The sequence below is a fragment of the Trichosurus vulpecula genome, chromosome 4 (assembly GCF_011100635.1).
Source record: "Trichosurus vulpecula isolate mTriVul1 chromosome 4, mTriVul1.pri, whole genome shotgun sequence".
NCBI lineage: Eukaryota > Metazoa > Chordata > Mammalia > Diprotodontia > Phalangeridae > Trichosurus > Trichosurus vulpecula.
In genome coordinates this window covers 201,324,903-201,331,186 of record NC_050576.1, presented here as the reverse complement: position 1 = coordinate 201,331,186, position 6,284 = coordinate 201,324,903, and the positions used below count along the sequence as shown (strand labels likewise).

Sequence of the window (6,284 nt, the reverse complement as noted above, 5' to 3'; positions counted from 1 at the left end):
GGAGACCTCTCCTATCAGAATTCTTTCGACCCTACCCTGAAGCCATCTTCAGCATCCATCTCACGAGACTACCGCGGAGATACAATTCCTAAGTATTTCCCCTCAGTATTTCAGTAACTGAGCCCACCCCCTTGAATGAAGTAACAAAACAGACCCACTTTATGACAACAAAGTCAGCAAACATTTACTGAGTATTTACTATACAGAGCACTGTGCTTGGAACTGGAGGAGGCAAAAAGTTTATATAAGGCATAGACCCAGCCTTCATGGGGATAACTGTGGATAACAAGTGGAGGAGGCGAGAGATATACAAATATCCATACAGAAGGGCAGCTAGGTGGCGCCATAGCGCACAGAGCTCTGGGCCCAGAGTCAGGAAAGACTCATCTTCCTTAGTTCAAATCCAACCTCAGACACTAGCTGTGTGACCCAGGGCAAGTCACTTAATCTTGTTTGCCTCAGTTCCTCATCTGTAAAATAAGGTGGAGGAAGAAATGACAAACCGTTCCAGTATCTCTGCCAAGAAAACCCCAAGTGAAGTTAAGGAGCATTGAATACGACTGCAACAACTCAGCAACAACATCTGTACATGATAACTACATCAAACTAAAAATAAATTAATTAATTTAAAAAAAACTACATCAGAGAGATATAAAGTACAATTGGAAGGTGGCGAGGGGAATGGAGGGAAGGTGTCATTACCAATCAGGAAAAACAGTGAAGGCTTCCTGGAGGAGAGAATATCGCATATCAATAATTCAATACTTTAAGGTTTTCTAAGCCCTTTACACGTGGAATTTAATGTGATCCTCCCAGCATGCCTGTAAGTCAAGTGCTACAGGCAGGGATGGGCTGGTACATGTTTAACAACCAGCTCTTTGAAAATTGAACGACATACTTTTAAGTTTAATCTTTACTATTGACATTTTCTCCGTCACTTTCTTATGTTAAGTAATTAATAAAACAACAAATCAAGACCTGGTCTGTAGTTTTTGTTGGTTTCTGAGGTGTAAATGCTCACTGCTGAAAATTTTACAAGTGGCTCTCCCAAGCCAGTAAGAGCTGGTTGTAGCATACCCCTAGATTACAAACCCCAGTTGTCAGAGAAATAAACCAAAACTCAGAAAGGTTGGCATCTGGAAGAACATACAGCTAGTGTTAGAAGCACATTGTGAACCGAGTTCTCTCCTGGCCCCAAGTCCAATACTTTCTCCTGTATCATGCTATCTCAATTGAGCACCTACAAGGTGTCAGACACATTTCACTTGAGCTTTAAGGGATAAGAATTCAACATGTAGCAGAGACAGAGGGAGGAGGAGAAAGGCATTGGAGACATGAGAAACAGGGTGAGCAAAGGCAGGAAAGTGGGAAATCATGGTGGTGGATATGGGGTACCATGAGTAAAGTCCACTGTCATAGAAGCAAAAAAACATGCATGGAGGTAATTGACATAGTATGTCTTACCCTAAAGATGGTCAGCATTGGAGCAATGCTCTCGGTTCCAGTGTAGTAAATTACTCAAACATTAAATACCTACTGTATACAAGGCCTTAAAGGAAGGATATTTAAATGATAATTATACAATACAGTGGAAGACAGAAATGCGGAGAGGTTGAGGCAGTCTGAAAACAATTACCAAGCAGAGGAGACAGCAGCATGATGCAGATGATAAAATACTGGATTTGTAATGCCAGGACCATGATCCAAATCCTGAATTTTACCTGCTAGATGTTTCTTCTATCCCTGAGACCTGTCCCTCTAATTGGCTGCCTCCCAGAAACACCATATTAAAGAACAGACTCAGGGCTCCATGCCTTGCTTATAATCCAGACTGTACCAGACATCTTCTGTAATGTCCGCATACTGAGGACCTTCATCTTTCCCTTCCTCTCCCCTACTTTTCAGCTCCCCTTTATGTATTCTCTTCTCCCATTAGAATATAAGCTACTTGAGGGCAGGTACTCCCTTTCTGCTTGAATTTGTAACCTCAGCACCGAGTACAATGCCTGGCACATACTAACCACTTAACAAATTCTTGTTGACTTGACCTGTGTGACTTTGGACAAGTCACTTAACATTTCTGTGCCTCAGTTACCTCATCTGCAAAATGAGGGGGTTGGATTTGATGACCTTTAACTTCCCTTCTCTTTCTAAGTCTATTATCCTATGATCTTATCTGCATGATAGTTGAGTGCTAGGCCATCCGCAGTGATCTTGACCTATGTCTTACCACTGGACTCAAATTGACCGTGGAGGAGAGAGTGAGGCTGAAGACTTTGTGTCTCACTTAAATCCAATTCCCTTGCAAGTCAAGACGTTGCCCACCTGATGTCATTGATCCTCTTCCACGATGAAGGACAAACAATAAATAATTGAGTGTGGACTAAAGAAGACCTAAAGTCTCAAGGTTAAGTACAGAAGTGAAGGAGGGAATTTTGAGATCCTTTCTGGAATAGTCTTGGGTTATGAGAGTGAAACATTACTCCTTGCTGACAATTGGACTCAGAGTTAGGAAGACCTGAGTTCAACTCCTGTTTCAAATACTTCCTTTGCAGTGTGACTCTGGGCGAGCCACTCAATCCCTCCTAGCTTCAGCTTCCACATCCGTATGATGAGGATTATACCAGCACCTGCTTCCCAGGTCTGTGGAAAGGGTCAAAGAAGATAACATGTGTAAAGGGCTCTGCAAACCTTAAAACACCATATAAGTGTTCACTTCGGCAGCATATTTGCTAAAATTGGACAGACGGAGAAGATTGGCCTGGCCCCTGTGCAAGGATGCATTCCATATTTAAAAAAAAAAACTATACAAATGTGAGCTATTATTATGGAGGGAGTGGTTTGAGAAAAGATACTGAGATGTTACTTAGCCAAAGAGAGTGGGGGTGAGGGGGTGGAGAGTGGAAAGAGCTTTGGATAAGGATCGAGGTGGCAGAGGATGTCATCTGAGGTCTACTACTGACAATGTACCTTTGGGCAAAACATCTTTTTTTCTGAGTCTCAATTTCTTTACCTGTAAAATGAGTTTTGAAATAGATGATCTCTAACATCCCATTTTAATTCTTCGATTGTATTAATGTTAAGTAGTTTGGTTTGGGAAGAGCTACAGAGCTGACCTCTATGCATTTTGATAACCAGCCTCCCTTACTCTTAGTTACCAGTGCTCTACACACACTCACACACACACACACACACACACACACACACACATACCACCCTCTAAGCAAACCCAACCATCTGCTGCTGACCCTAACCTCAGATGACTAGATTATCTGGCCTGAGGAAATTGTGCTATGTTCCTAATACCATTTAGCAGTGACATCATTAGGATGTCAGGTTCTTTGGGGATGCTGATTCCATCATAGAATTCATTAGTTATTCCTTCTGGCTCTTAGCCTCTGAGAGCTATGTGACCAAATAGATAGAGTGCTGGATCTGGATCCAGGAAGACAGAGGTTCAAACCCATCTCTAACACTTACTAGGTACATAACCACACACAAGTCACTTAATGCCTCTAAACTTCAGGTAACCTTTAAGATTGTACAGATGAGGAAACTGAGGCCCAGAGGGGTTAAGCGGGTAGATGAAGTTTTTTTTTGAGTTGTTTCAGGGAAGGCACAGAGAAGATTGAGAACCAGAAAGGTTAAGAAGATTAAGTTGATAGAATGATTTTTCAGTGGCCCCATTGTACCTTCCCTGGGCAGGTCTTTATCATATCTGAGGATCCTAAGCCCTACCTTAACAACCTGAGACCCTCAAACAATCCACAACCCTCACTTCAGGACCATAGTTCTCATTTATCACAGTTACCTCCATATCCTTGTCTGTCCTAATATCATGCTTGTGGGGAGTGGGGTATGCTTGTACCCTTCTAGTAACTTAGAATCTTCTCGCTCTCCACTATCAACACCATTCTTGCAAAAGAACAAAAGACTACCACTGGAACTCCCTTTTCCCATCCCACAGCTCCCCCTCCTCCCCCCCACCCACTCACCCACCACATACACATTACATCGCCAGTGACCTCATCAAACAAATGCTGAAGTGGGCCTGTCTCCATAGCAACGAGCTGAGCCAATGAAAGGCAGGGATGAGGATGCTGAACCAGGAAGTGGGACCTGGCAGGCGGTGAGGGCAGAGAGGCTCTATTGAGTAAACAAACAGCACTGGAAAGGCAAAAGTCAACTGACAAACCTGTTTGCTATACGTAAAGAGTCTTCCTTAAAAGAAGTATGCTGTGAAAATTCCCCTTTAGCTAAATAAATAATACACACACACACATAGAAAAAAAACTGGGAGGAAAAAAGGCCCAGTTAGTTAAGCTGAAAAATAAGAAGCTTGGGTTCTAGCCCCTCTTGGCATATCTAAGACATATATAGATTTTTATTTCTTTCCAAAAGGCAAGTTTTGGAAAGGAGAGGGAAAATGCCCCCAGTACCATCTTCTTGGAGATTTGGACCCAGGAGAACGGGGATCATTGCCACATTGCATATGCATACAGAAGGAGTGGGCCAACAGTCCACCATTATTGAACCTCCATCCTTAGCAGTGAACATCCTTCTAATAGAACCCCGATGCTCGTATAAGTTACTGTTTCATCTGACTTCTCCATGCGTTGATTCTTATTCTCATTCCCCAAATGGTCCTCATGGGGCACATATGAATTGGACCATCCTGATGGCTCTTCAGGTACCTCCCAGGCTCAGAGAAGAGACCTCTACTTCACAGGGGAACTTATTAAAGCTCTGCTTTCAGATTAATGCTCAGCTATCAGATTTTCAGAACTTATTAATGCTCAGCTTTCAGGTGGCTGTGTCCACCCTAAAAGAAAGTGAAAGGAATTAAAATGAAAGATTCACATTGGGTCTGAGTTATTCACAATAATTTTTTTTATCTTTATCAAAGGAGTCAGACAATTCAGTTTAATATATGCCAAGTAGGGAGAGCTTCTCTCTGAGATGGATAGAAAGAAAGAGAGATAGAGAGAGAGAGAGAGAGAGAGAGAGAGAGAGAGAGAGAGAGAGAGAGAGAGAGAGAGAGGGAGGGAGAAAGGAAAGAGGAAAGGAAGGGAGGGAGGGAAGAAGGAAGGGAGGGAGAAGGGAAGGAGGAAAGGAAGGGAGGGAGGAAGGGAGGGAGGAAGAAAGGAAGGGTGGAGGGAAGGAAAGAAGGAAGGAAGGAAGGGAGGAAGGAAGGAAGGAAGGAAGGAAGGAAGGAAGGAAGGAAGGAAGAAAGAAAGGGAGGAAGGAAGGAAGTTTTATAAAGTGTTTACTATCTGAAAATTACTGTGCTAATCTCTGGAGATAGAAATAGGAAAACAAGACAGTCCCTGATCTCAAGAAGCCCACATTCTAATAAAGAAAACAACACATTGACAGTTCCAAGCTCCTTCCATTCCTTTGACATTAATTATTAGTTCTATTTGGAAGTTTCCCAATCTTCCAATTCCACATCTCCACCTAGACCACCAACCATTCCTGAAAACTCGCCTATAAAACCAGTTTTATTCTCCCTCACAAATTGGCTCTTGCAGGTCTGTCAATGAATCGTTTCCCTGTTTACCTAGGCACAAAACCTTAGAGATCTCTTTTCCTCTGTTCCTCTCTGCCTCTTACATCAAATCAGTCACCAAGCCCTGTGGATTCTTCCTCTCTAGTACCCCTGGCAGTTTTTTCTTCCCTTCTCTTCCCACTGTTGCCACTTCTGAGTCCAGGTTTTTATCACCTCATGCTTAGTTATTGGAATAACCTCCTAAATAATCTGCTTGGAGTCTCTCCTTCTCCTCTCCAGCCTATATAGCAAAGTCAAATGAGTATTTCTTAAACAGAACCTTCATCATGCCATCCATCCCTTTATTCACAAGCCTGTAATGGCTCCCCATCTCTACAAGATAAAAGTGCTCCCCCATTCAACACCTTCTACAATCTAGCTCTAATTTAGCTTTTCAACCTTATCTCCAGCTATTATCACCAACATAAAGCCTCTCTCCAGTCAAATTGGTTTACCTACTGTCCAGCAAATGTGCTGTACTCATTCCCACCTTTGTTCATGTTGCTTCCCCCTCTCTTCCAACTCTGCAGAATTCCCTCTTGCACAATTCATATTGCCATCCATCCTTTTTATAGAATCATAGAATTGGAAGGGACCTTAAATATTATCTCGTCTAACTCCTTATTTTAATATATGAGAAAACTCATCAGGTCACAGTTGGGTGGAAGATAAAGTAACTTTTGCAAGGTCCCTCAGCTCAGTTGTTAAAATGAATTCCAAGAAGCTGGAGTACGTG

General features: G+C 42.5%; 1 non-coding gene across 1 annotated transcript; it reads left to right on the top strand.

The window, feature by feature from the left end:
- Positions 1-2,708: 2,708 nt before the first annotated feature.
- LOC118849289 lies at positions 2,709-2,814 on the top strand. The gene has a single exon (XR_005010336.1). It is a non-coding gene; the product is annotated as a U6 spliceosomal RNA (small nuclear RNA).
- The last annotated feature ends 3,470 nt before the right edge of the window (positions 2,815-6,284 follow it).